Raw genomic sequence first — 13,224 nt, 5'->3', positions numbered from 1 at the left:
TCATTCATATCTCTCTCTCTCTCTCTCTCTCTCTCTCTCTCTCTCTCTCTCTCTCTCTCTGACTCGTGCATGACTGCTTATGTAGGGTGTGTGTGTGTGTCTGTCTGTCTGTCTGTCTGTCTCTGTCTGTCTGTGTCTATCAGAGAAATCAGAGAACAACTTGAAGAAGTCTGTTCTCTTCACTATTTGGTTGTTGGGATTGAACCCTCAGGCTTGGGGGAAAGCAAAGGTAACTTCTGAACCATCTCTAGTTTCTTTTTTTTTTTTTTTTTTTTTCTTTTTTTTTTTTGAGCTGGGGATCGAACCCAGGGCCTTGCGCTTCCTAGGCAAGCGCTCTACCACTGAGCTAAATCCCCAACCCCCATCTCTAGTTTCTACTCACTCTGCATGACTCAGAAGGCAGTGGCTTGACTCTGTGTTGAGAGTGAACCTGTTTAAAACTGAGCTACCCTGGGCTCCTGAGGACTGGAAACATCACAGGCTACAGTACTTGAATTTAACTAGCCCAATGTGAGAAACAGCCTTGGGAAGTAAACCAATCAGTGGGGTTACTCCGAGCTGTCCTAGCCCTGTGCCTGAGGCAGCAAGTAAGTCAACTGTTGAAGCCATTATCTTGCATTACTGCTGTGAAGTCCCAAAGCTCTGGAGCTCCAGCATATGTGTAGACCCAGGGCTGTCACTGTCGCCCACATTCCTAATACACTTGGAAGACATCCCCCAACACTAGCCAGCTAAGAGAAGGGGGTCTGAGGAAACCCATAAACATACAAGATCCTGTTTAGCCTACAGATTTCAAAGGTAAATGTGGTCAGCAAGGAGCTCTGGTATGCACAGAAGGGAAGGTGCTGCAGTAAGGACAGTTCCAGTGACAATGGACACCTACCTGTCCAACACAGACAGGCTCAACAGTCTGGAGCTTGGGTACTCTTCTCTTTCTCCTGATTTATAGCAAGACTTTGGGATACAACTCAGGCAATTCTAAAAGGAAAGTTTATAATGTGAGTGTTTACATTCTGAAATCAGAGGTACCAAATAATTAATGATGTTCATCAACATCTTAAAAAAGACAAGAACAAAGTACACCTAAAAGCAGGAGCTGGAAAGAAATGATGAAGATCAGGGCAGAAATTAAAGAAACAGAAGCTAAAAGAGCAGTCCAAGAATGAATGACAAAGAGGTGAGTGTTTTTTGGGGGGGGGGCTGCCTGGAGATGATACCAACAGGAAAAGACATTACATTATCCCTGTTTCCACAGGATAGGATCCTGTCCTTAGAGACCTTTAGTGACTATACCAGCAAACATACAGGTCTGATTTTAAGAGAAAACTTTTAACAGAGTAGCGAGAGAGAAAGTCAGCATGCAAATATCAGTAGCTGGCTCCGGAGAGGACTAGCAACTAAAATACTTACCTGGAAAGAGCGAGGGTCTGAGTTCAAACTCCCGAAATGGGGTAAAAAGCAGGGCATAGTGGTACAGGTGTATGATTACAGCACTGGGAGGGCAGAGACAGGGGCATCCCTGGGGGAGGGGAGGTGAGGACATGAGAGATGAAGAGAGGGAAGGGGGTTATGATTGAATTTACCCTGCCACAGCCCAATGTGAGAGGCAGCCCTGAAAAACAGTTTCGAGCGTTAAATGTAGCTCCGGGTGTTAAAGTAACCATGCCGTGAGAAACAATGTCTAAAATGGAGTGGATGGTGTTCCTAATTCTCTGCTCTCCACATGCACACATGCATGTGTGTGTGCCTGAACATACACACACGCATGTAAAATAAATCAGCAGCCTTTCCATATACCTATAATGAATTTTGCTGAGAGAGAAGTCAGGAAAACTTCCCATTCACAATGGTTTTAAAATCAGACGGTTAATCCCAAAGATGCCAAGCAAAAGATCACAGACCCAAATCATCACGGCTAGATTAATTAAAGCATTTTTATAATTCATGCTCATGGGTTGCCTCCCCCTAAGGCAGGGTTCAAGAGGTCAGCGTTGGATTAAGGAAGATAGGTTTTTATAGCTTAGGGGTAGGGGTGGCAGGCAAACAGGCAGGGTTACGGACACAGAACATAACAAGGTGGTCGTAACAGCTGGTGGTCATAATAAACCTGTTGAAACAAAGGTAGGGCTGCAAAATGGTCGCAGCATCCTCCAGAAACAAAGGCACAGCTGCAAGGTCGTCACAACAACTTTGTGAAACAAACGAACAGGCTACTATTTTCTGGAACAGGCGGTACCATTCGTAGTTAGAGTTACAGGTGGGGTGGGGCCCAGTCTTTAAGAAGCAGACATTTAATTATAAGCAAGAATGACACTTAAGTGTCTTTATTATAAGAGGGCTTTCAGGCCCAAAATGGAGCTTGCTTCATTCATCAAAGCCAAAAAGTTGGGACTAAACCTAATTATGAGGGTGAACTTTTGTACAAGGAAAACTTTATGACAATGAAGACAGCAACTGCAGGCGACAGTTGAACACTGCAAGACTTCCTTCACTCATATATGATGGCAGTGATATGATGGAAATGGCTGTAGTATGAAAAGCAATCTGCAGATGCCATATAGGCCATATCAAAATTCCAATTATTTTCTACACAGGACTAGGAAATCTCAATCCTAAAATGCATATAAAGGCTCAAAGGAGCCTGAGTAACCGAAGCAGTCCTAAGCACAAAGCAGTGCTGTGAGCATCACAAAATTATTCTCAAATTATATAACAGAGCCAAAGCAACAAAAGCAGCGTGGCACAATCAGTCAATCAATAAACAAACAAACAAATACAATCAAATGATAAACGGATAAGTAAATAACAAAATCCCATATCAACCAGTGGAACAGAGTGAAGGATCTAGAATTACCCGCGTGGTTGCAGCCACCTGTGCTGCACAGAGATGTTGGCGGACAGACTGCTCAACAGAGAGTGCTAGGAAAACTGAGGGTCCACACGTAAAGAATGAAACTAGATACGCATCTCTTCAGTGCCCCTCCCCCAAAAGATCAATTTAAAATGGACCAAAGATCTTAACCTGAGACAATGAAATGGCTAAACAGTTCAATGCACAGGCTTAGGTGAAGGCTTTCTCCAAAGGACTCCAAGAGCACAGGAAATCACCAAAACATCATTAAACCAACAAGCGGGATTTCATGAAAACCGTTTTCATAACTTCTGCACAGTAACGGAAGCGAACAGCAGAACAAAGGAAGCCATCGGCAGAATGGCGAGATAGTATACAGAATGGGGAGCATGTTTGACAACTGTGCATCTGGAAGGAGATTAGTATCTCGAATCTATAAATAACTCTGAAACTTAAACAGGGGGGAAACAGTAAAAATAAACAAAACTCAACTAATTCGATCCATATATAGGATAATAAATTACATAGAGAATACTCAAATAATACAAACGACCAAGGAATATTTGAAAAAGTGCTTTGACACTCCTAGCCATCATAGAAATGTAAATTAAAACTGCATTGAGATTCTATCTGACCTGGGGAAGAAAACTCCAGATGTTGGCAGTGATGACATTGGGAAAGAGAAACACACATTTCTTGTAGGAATAACAGTAGTGCCCAGATAGGGCGAATTGGCCCGTGGCACTTCCTCAAAAGAACAAACCACATATAGAGACACACTCGATAGAACTGTATTTGGATGTAGAGAATGAAATCATGCTTTTTTGGAACTAGAACTGGAGATGATGACATTAAACAGAATAAGTGAGACACAGAAAGATAATATTACATGTTTTCTCTCATGGGTAGAATCTAAATTAAATTTATATATACTTGTATCTCTGTACGTATATATGCACATATGTGTACATGAAAGTAGAGAGGAGTCTATGTTGGTTAGTTTTTTGTTTCGTATTTGTCAACTTGACATAAGTTAGAGTCATCTGGGAAGAGGGGACCTCACTGAGAAAATGCTTCCACCACACTGGCCTGTTGGCACATCCATGGGAAATTCTTGATCAGTGATTGGTGTGGAAGAGTCTAGCCTACTGTATGCTGTACCACCATGGGCAAGTGGTTCTGGGTTATATAAAAAAGCAAGCTGAGAGAGCTGTGAAGAGCAAGCAAATAGCATTCCCGCATGGTCTCTGCCTCAGCTCCTGCCTCCATGTTCCTCCCTTGCTTTGAGTCCTTGCCCTGATTTCTCTTCATGAAACAAACAGTATCCTCTCTAAGCTTCTGTTGGTCATGGTGTTTATCAGAGCAATAGAAGGCAAATTATGCAGCGTCTATGAGACGGAATGGGGAGGTCTAACTGCAGAGGGAGGTGGGAACAGGAGTAGTTAGCGTAGTATGTACATCCTGGTAACAGGAGGACTCTGGGATTAGGAAGGGAACCAGAGGAATGATTCAGGAGGCATGAGGACAGGCAGGGGAAAGGGGAATAACAGTAACGGTGAAAGGCATCTATGAGAACGCCACAGTGAAACCCATTCCCTAGTGTAAAATACCTTAGCCAACTTTACAAAACTTGACAAAGTCTACAAGGAGAAAAACAATGGCAAAAATAAAAGCACTTCTGTGTTTTATGCATATACCTGTGTGTCTTCCTAAAGATGTGGTTCTCAACTTGTGCATTACAACTCCTTTGGCAAATCCTACCCCAAAAGTATTTACATTATGATTCTTCTCTCATAATGTAAATATTTGTTTTCTTCCCTCTTCCTTTCCCTGATTCGATTTCAGTTAAAACATCGATCCTCTCACCTACACCATGAGGATAGTTTTTGACAAGAACATCAGGAAACTCACATCAGGAAATCCATTTGTCTTAGTTAGGGTTTTACTGCTGTGAACAGACACCATGACTAAGGCAACTCTTATGAGGACAACATTTCATTGGGGCTGGCTTACAGGCTCAGAGGTTGAGTCCAGTATCATCAAGGCAGAGCGTGGCAGCGTCCAGGCAGGCATGGTGCAGGAGGAGCTAAGAGTTCTACATCCTCATCTGAAGGCTGCTAGTAGAATACAGACTACCAGGTGGCTAGGATGAGGGTCTTAAACCCCACCCCCACAGTGACACACCTACTCCAACAGTGCCACACCTTCTAATAGCGCCACTCCCTGGGCCGAGCACATCCAAACTATCACACTGTTTATGAGTTTCCAGCTTAATCAGCATCATGTGACCATGTACCCTCCTGGAAGTAGACTTCAGCCTAGCTTTCAGGACTGCCTCCTCTTCAGATTGTCACTTTCTCATGAACTTCAGCTGCTTCCTCTTCCTTCTTGACATCTGAGTCCCGAAACATCCAGAACTACTTCACATTTCACAGCACCAAATTCCCCTTCCGTTCTGGCCTCAAACACTGTGCAGCCATGAAGACACTCAGCCCAGAGTGCTGACCTCAGCCCAGACTTTCTCTTGAGCTCTAACCCTGCATACACACCTTCCCTTGTAAACATTATCCCAGGCAAACCAATAACTCAAAACCCACTTCTGCCCTCTCTCACAACTCACCATCCCTGTTTCTGCAAACCACCACCTCCCTGCAATGGTTCCTGCCGAGACCTATTGCCACCTGACTTGTTATTTCACCTTTCAACTCTGAGTTGCCTCATGAATAAATGAAACGAGCTACCGAAAAACACTTCCGGAACCCAATCTCTTCTTACCGTTACCATTTTGGTCTAAACCACACGTGTTACTAGCCTCCTGAGGGGTTCACGTTTCAACAGAAGCCACAGTGGTCTGTGACAATAACAGGCCACACTACCTCAGCTCAAACCCTCCAGTGATGTCCTGGCTTATGCAGAGTATAAGTATATAAAGATCTGTATACATGTAAGGTTTATATGCATGGAAGTATATGCACATAAAGATTTGTAGATAAAGTAATGTCCATAAAGTTTGTACCACCATCTCCACCCCTAACTTGGCCCCTCTCTGTCACAGTCACTCTGACCTTTTCTCCCCGAACAGGTTAGACTCTTGTCTTAGTAGGGCTTTTGTACTGGGCAGTCCTCCATAGCCTTCAGAAGATATGACTCATCCTTTCCTGCCTTCTCTGCCCGTGCAGCCTCCTCAGAGACCCCTAACAGCTGTTCCCTCCCACCAGCATGCCTGCGACCCGCCGCTCTCCGTGGCTCTCCCTGACCAGATGGGCTGGTTTATTGCTAGCAGGCCTTTGCCATAGTCTTTGTCTTTTTGCCTAATTGATCTTTTTGGCTGACACAGGAAGCACTGGAGAAAGAGTTTTTGAAGATTGCCTGATAAATCGACAGGATCTTTTAACATGTTACACATGTTCTTTGCTCATTTTGACAGTAAAGGCGGCAATGGTTGTCTCTCAGGATTGTGCATTTCCTTGGACACTCATGTCCACACTGGTAAGTTGTTACTTGGGCCAAAATTCAGTTCATGCCAATATTTCTCAGAAATTATAGTACATACTCTGCCACCCCTAGAATCTGACATCTGACTCTTCCCCCAGTGAAGGCCCTGTGCTCACTGCTGTGCAGATCATATGACCATAGTGGTGATCACTGCCAGGCTGGGATCCTGTCAATCTAGACCGCAGCCAGTGACTGGGTGGGCAGGGCTAGCCACCATTGCAAGTGCAGATCCTTCGGGTCATGGGTCGGGTCCTGGTGCTTCTGCACAGGTCTGACTCATATGACGTGTCCCGGGCCCCAGAGGAGCATGACTCCACAGATACTGTCAAGCAGAAAAGCCAACAGAAGTACTATGAAGAAATCAGTGGCTAGAAGCCACTTCCTCTACAAATAGGCACAGCCAAGAAGCAGTGCACTGGAGATCCGACACCTGTTTGGTTCTTAACATGAACCTATCACCAAGAGTTCCTCCTACTTTCATTCTGGAATTGTCTGGGCCTTTCTCATAGCCCTGCCCAGGTATAAGTCTCACTTCTTGGATTTCTGGGCAAGACTACAGAGAGATGCTTACTGTCTGCTGAAATTGGTCACCTGAGGGAATAGAGGTTGGTGGCTGAGAGCTTGGGCTGTTGGCTTGCTGGCAAAGAAGGCTGTGCCCAGTATTCCCAGTGACCTCCATCTTCCGAACTATAGCCATGGGAATGGACTGGACATGCTCAGTCTGGGAGGCCTCAGATGCAGCCACAGGCTGACTTTGTCCTCCCCTATTTCCAGGGAATTCCTAACATGGTAGTGTGGGCCCAGGTCACATGGGCTTGCAAGTCATGAGTGACTAACCTTTTGGGGCCTTTCTGAGCCTCAGGGCACTAGTTTTCCCTTTGACCACCATGAGAACCTTCCAGTGCTTCAGCACCTGGGAATGAGGCTCACCAAGGACCAGCTCTTTCCAGTTCTCACTTGCAGAGCATACCAGTCCAGCATGCTGCACGGGAGCCTTGCTCAGGAAGCCAAGGGGAATGGGAGGCTAATGCATTCACAGAGCTCTGCAGGGCTGAGATTCCAGGGGGTGAAGAGCATTTGATCAGGTGCTTTCTGTTCAACTGACATTTCCTGGGACAACGTGTACCCATGACACGTTGGCCTCCATCTAAAGTTGTTCAAATACTCATAGCTGACATTCAGCGCTGTCTCTTGTAAAGGACACAAAGAAAGCGCAAGCTCCGCACCCATGGTCAAGAAGCTCTGTTCCTCATGGGCAGGGGCAGGGGGCATTCTGGAGCTGTTCGGTGGCAATTTCCAATCTGTTCTTGCAGTTTGCACAGTGCCTCAGGCAGAAGATGTGGGTTCAGGGTCCAAGGACGCTTCTGGGTTAGAATTGAGTGTAGTTTTAGGAGAAGTGCTGGGAAAACCTGAACTGTGTAATAAAGTAATAACCTGTCAGGGGCGACAACTCAGGAGAAGGAGGAGGAGGAGGAGGAGGAGGAGGAGGAGGAGGAGGAGGAGGAGGAGAGGAGGAGGAGGAGGAGCAGAAGAGATAAAGGATGACAACTATGCATGCTCTCACCCTCTGATGTACCTGGTACTTGTTAGGAGGGGGAGGAGGAGGAGGAAGGGGAGGAGGAAGAGGAGGAGGAGGAGGAGGAGGAGGGGGAGGAGAAAAAGAAAACAAAGAGGAAGGTTGCAGCATCAAATAAAAGAGAAAGAATAGGACAAAATGGGAGCTGTTGACCCACCTCATGCCTACTGGGAAAGAGCAGTCTGTGTTTGTGCGCCGCTGTGAAGATCAGAGCTCGTTTTCCACTACAGATGTGGCGAGTAAAGCTCTGTGCACATAGACACGGGCGTGTTTCCCAGATAGAGGGAGGCTGAGCAGGCAGAGGCAGAGGCTGATGATGGATCTTCTGGTTTGAGAACCTGAAATACTGTAGACCCCGAATACACTTTACAGTTGAAATGCATTTCTTGGGCTAAGTTTTCTCTCCTAATGATAATAACCCAGAATCTTCAAAACATGATCATATTTCTTGCCTGGTGACAGTGGTGCACAGCCTTTAACCCTGGCACCTGGAAGGCAGAGATTAGCAGAGCTCTATGAGATCCTGGCCAGCCCGGTTTACAGAGTGGATTCCAGGACAGCCAGGACTACACGGAGAAACCCTGTCTTGAAAGACCAGCCAGCCAACCAAGCAAGCAACCCCACAGTCGTATTTGTAGCTACACTGAACTTGTCTGTGTTATGTTTTCACACCAGCACCTCATCCTACCTTTCTGAGAAACGATCGTGACCAGTATGTGCCCTGGAGATGCCACTGATCACCAGTTTACAAACAAGAGTACCCAGACAGGTATGGTGAAGTCCTCATGCCGTGAACGTGTGACCACAGCACTGCTGTTCTTAGAAAAGCTGGAGCATCTGAGTCCTCACAGAAAGAGTGCGGTGAACTCTGCGATTTTCTAGAATAAGGAAATCGCCTCTCTGCCTCTCAACACACTTCCAGCATCCCTTCTCAGACTGCGCTCCACTATCTCCTCTCCCCAACCTCCCTGCCTTACATTGAGCTTCCAGGAAGTAGAAGATATACATGATCTGGCTGAGACCCAAACCCCTTGGGAAGTGAACCCAGCTTTGTGTGAAGGAAAGAGAGGAGAGTCTGGGAGTGGGCAGAAGAACAGCAGGGCCTGCGGCTTTGGGAACTGGGGGAGGACAGGGATGTGGGGATGAGGCGGGAAGGGGGGAACTTCTGCCTACCAAGGCACAGTGAGCTCAACAGAAGCCATAGACTTGGTCACTCTATGCCAAGTGGCTGCACAGCTTGTCATTCACCCCAAGGCAGTCTGAGAAGGAAGGAGAGCCACATCGATCATTGCTGGCACAGCAGGCAAACACACTCACATCGGACAGAGGACCTGTCCATGTTTGAAGGCATTGAAAAGGCATCTGGGCAGCATCCTGGATGCACTTGATTCTCCTATGGGAGACCTGGGAGCTCCGTCCTCTCCTTTCCCCCAGGGCTGTCACAGGGCTCAGGAGTTATCCAGACTCCTTGCCTGAGGCTCTTCATTCATAAACAAATGCTTTGTGGGCAGAAAGAGTAGCCCTCAACTGCTCTGCAGGTAAGGGAGGACAACTGTGCGTGCTCTCACCCTCTGATGTACCTGGTACTTGCTATACCTGACAGTTTCATGGTCCCTACAGAGAGATGAGACTTCCACCTTGTTGACGTGATACCCGCAAGTTAAGTGCTTTCCTCAGTCATGCATCTGAAGCGTAGAACCTTGACTCTTCACTGGCTTTGTTTGTTTGTTTGTTAAATGGAGTTAAAGGTTTGGTCCACAGACATTTGGACACTGAGGGACATATGAAGAGATGAGGTATGGAGGGATGTTGCAATGACTGGTACCAAACAGGTATCTTTAGACACATTTTTGCCTTCTTTCTATTTGCTATTGGCTGTCATTGGATATAAGAGGCGACAGGGTGTGAATCCTCAAGAAACCCAGCACATGACATATGCATAATGTGTCTCTTACCTGGCCTGCTGCTCGGTGAGTTGTCCGAGGAAGTTACAGGCTCGAGAGTGGGAGAAATGTCCTGGAACTGGGGAAAGGAAGTGTTAGACTCTTGGCATAGATGAAGGAGACTAGGCAGAGAAATATCATCAATAAAGTTATGCCAAGTGCTAATTATAAGATACTAGGAGTTAGACAGGTTTCCTGGTATGCAGACAGGTAGGGAAAGAGAGCATGGGTAGCTAATAAAAGTGGCAGATTTCCAAGATGACCAGCTTCCTCCATAACTTCCCTACTTGGGACAAAAGCCTGGTTGCTTAAAACAAAAGCCTTGTCCGCTTCGTCTGCCACCAGCAAGGCCCTACTGATGGACAGCCTCAGCAAGTCTGAGGACAGAACAGGACACGTTACATGGCATTTGGTATCCAATCAGCCATCCCACCTTTTTCAAACTCATCTGTCCTAAACCAAGGGAGGAACATTCTTCAGAGACTTTAAAACTCCAGCCCTCAAGGTGGAAACTGGGTTTTCAGTTTTCCGATTCCCCCACTTTCTTTGCAGAGGGTCCTTTTCTCTGTGTGGTTGCTCTGGGTGTGCTTCCTCGCCCCCAGTAAATGTTGTTCTGCCATTGCTGATTTGTTCTATCTGCTCCTGTTTGCAGCATTGGGGATTCCTCTGCAGCTATCATCTGTGAGGCTGCTTTTGCCTCTTACTTCTTCAACTGGCAGAGAGGACAAACCCGAAATCAAGGTCCCTAGACTGTATCAATTGTCAGTCAGAGGCGGGGGTGGGTGGGTGGGCGTGGCTGCTCTAGATACAGGGCAGTAACAGCCTTGTCCAATGGAAAGAAAGAGGGTAACCCTGGCACTCGAGCAGACCTAAATACTCCACGGTCACCGCATGCACAGGACCTTTCCCTTCTGTTCAGCCTGGCACTGACTTTGATCGCTAACTCCTGGGGCTGGAGATGCAGTAGTCACAGTGACTAGTGAGTGAGGCTCTCCGTCAGTGGCTTTGTTTGTCAAAGTGTGGTACCCTGACCATACTCTTGTTTCTCAACCATCCTTCCAGCCGCAGCCGCAATGAAACGCAGATCTTCATGGCATGCAGTGCCCTGGTGATACCCTTTCAGCCAGGAAAGGTCTTTACAGGAAGCTGGGCTTCCATAGGACTATGATCTCCTCAATCATTTTTTTTTCTAGAAGATTCCCTCCTTGTGTTCTTGCTAGGATGGCCTGAGAGCTTGGCAGTAACCAAGGACAGGATATGATCAGAAATCAGGTATCAGGAGTTATGCCAAAGTCCTGTGCTTAGGGGTTTGCCCTTGTTACTAGTGTCCGCTGGGGACCACAGAGCTTCTAGTTTAGTCTTTTGTGAGATTCTCTAACTTGATGTGGGCTTTTAATACTAGTCTCCTTGGCCCCAGATCCACTGGTAAGAGTTACCAGCTCTACAGAGTTTCATGGAAATTTCCAGCTTCTAAGATCAAGCCTAAAGCACTGTAGACGCATTGCAAGGCATTGCAATTCTGCATTGAACAGAATTTTTAAATAAACAGCCAGAGGTTATGTAAATTGCCACCCACTGCAGCTCTCTGACCTACAGCTTCAGAGGGGTTAGGGTAGCCACATTTCCGGACATAAACCCTAGGGCTCCTTAGAGCACTGAACCTGCACCATTCTGGGGGGAAAGGCATACTTAATTACCTGACTGCAGGCTGACGGGGCTGGAAACCAGCTTTGCTCCTTCACCTGTGAACAGAGATGCTTGCCTCTGCATTTTAGCATCTCCTAATTCTGCTGATGCTTCGCGGCGCACGGATCTCCATGGCTTTGCATGCATGTGTTCCTGAGACTCCAGATTCCCAAATCCCATCATCTGTTCTCAGTTGCTCTAGGCTCAGCAAGTTCGTTCCGTTCCGGCTTGGCAACCAGGGGCTCCACCACCACCCACACAGGTGTCACAGGGAGAAGTGGAGCCTTTCTTAGCATAACCAGATAGAAAGACACAGGGAGAAAATAGAATAATAAGATGGTTCAAAGTAAAAGGAAAGAAGACGAGCACAGTGCCTTCCACCAAGGTCCCTCTCCATCTCTCAACCTGGACACTCCTCAGCTTGCTTAGTGATCAGCAGGAATGTTCCAGAAAGGCTGGCAACAGCCCGCAGCATGCGCTGCAGCTCAGGAAGCAGATCAAAGCAAGGCACTTTTTAGCAGGTCCCGGCGTTGGAATGTTTCTTCCCCGTCGGTTCTGTTCACATTTTCGCACCATTTTCAGCATCAAAGTGAAGCAAACCAAGATGGATGTCTTCACGTGCTTTCTGTTGTTGAGCACAACCAGAGCCTGGGTAACTCACAGAGGAACGGGTACTTAGCTCGCAGATGTGGAGGCTGCAAGATGAGGGTCAGCGGCTACAGCTGGTGGATGACCTTGGGCTTGGCCACAGCGTTGTGGGAAAGGTAAGCAGGCACTTGAGGAAGAGAGGCAATGTTTAGGGTTGATGTCCTGAAAGGAAGTCCCTATCTCTCTTCGTGATAAGGTCACAAAGTGATAAGACACCGAAGTCTCTCTTGGGGACTTTATCACTAGGTGATTGACTTATCCCTTGGCTCTACCCTGAGTACTACCATGTGGCAATCAACTGTCAATATGACATTGGAGAGGACAAACCACACTCAAATGAGGGCAACAGAAAAAAAAGGAAAGGAAAAAAAAATCCAATGAAACAAAATAACGACAACCAAAAACCGGTGTATTCAGTAGGGAATACAGAGGGGAAATAGATCCAGAAGGGCTGAGGAGAGCCTTTTGGTAAGCTCACACCCAGCTTATGAAGCTTTTGCAGTGAGGAGAACTGGCAGCATTAGGGAAAACTCTGGTCTTGAATGATGACCTTTGGAGACCATTCTTGATGTTCAGTGTGAGGAAAGCAGGTTCAAGAACTTTCGGATGCTGTAGCAACCAGAATCAGAAGCCTGGAGGCTATCCAAAGTGCTGGATAAGGCCAGGGAGAGTCTGAAAGAATAAATCCAAGGGTGGAAAACGTAATTTGTAAAATAATGCTAAACATTTTTAGAAAAAAATGCTAGGAGGGCCCAGATAATCACCCTAAACACTTGGAATTTTGGACCTAACAATTTCTTCCGTCCAGCAGACTGGAAGTCTCTCAAACATTGCAGCATGTCCGATTCTGAGGCAAAAAGACCTGCTGTGTCTAATCGAAGGTTCGCCTCTGGGTACATTCACATGAACACTGAATAAAGTCATTGTGCATGAACAGTGACCTAATACGTTCGATTTTCTTTTTTGATGGACACACAAGATTTGTTCATACTTATGACGTGTACTGTGATATTTCGGCTTCTGGG

The sequence above is a fragment of the Rattus rattus genome, chromosome 6, assembly GCF_011064425.1.
Source record: "Rattus rattus isolate New Zealand chromosome 6, Rrattus_CSIRO_v1, whole genome shotgun sequence".
Classification (NCBI taxonomy): domain Eukaryota; kingdom Metazoa; phylum Chordata; class Mammalia; order Rodentia; family Muridae; genus Rattus; species Rattus rattus.
Note: the sequence above shows the minus strand (reverse complement) of the source record.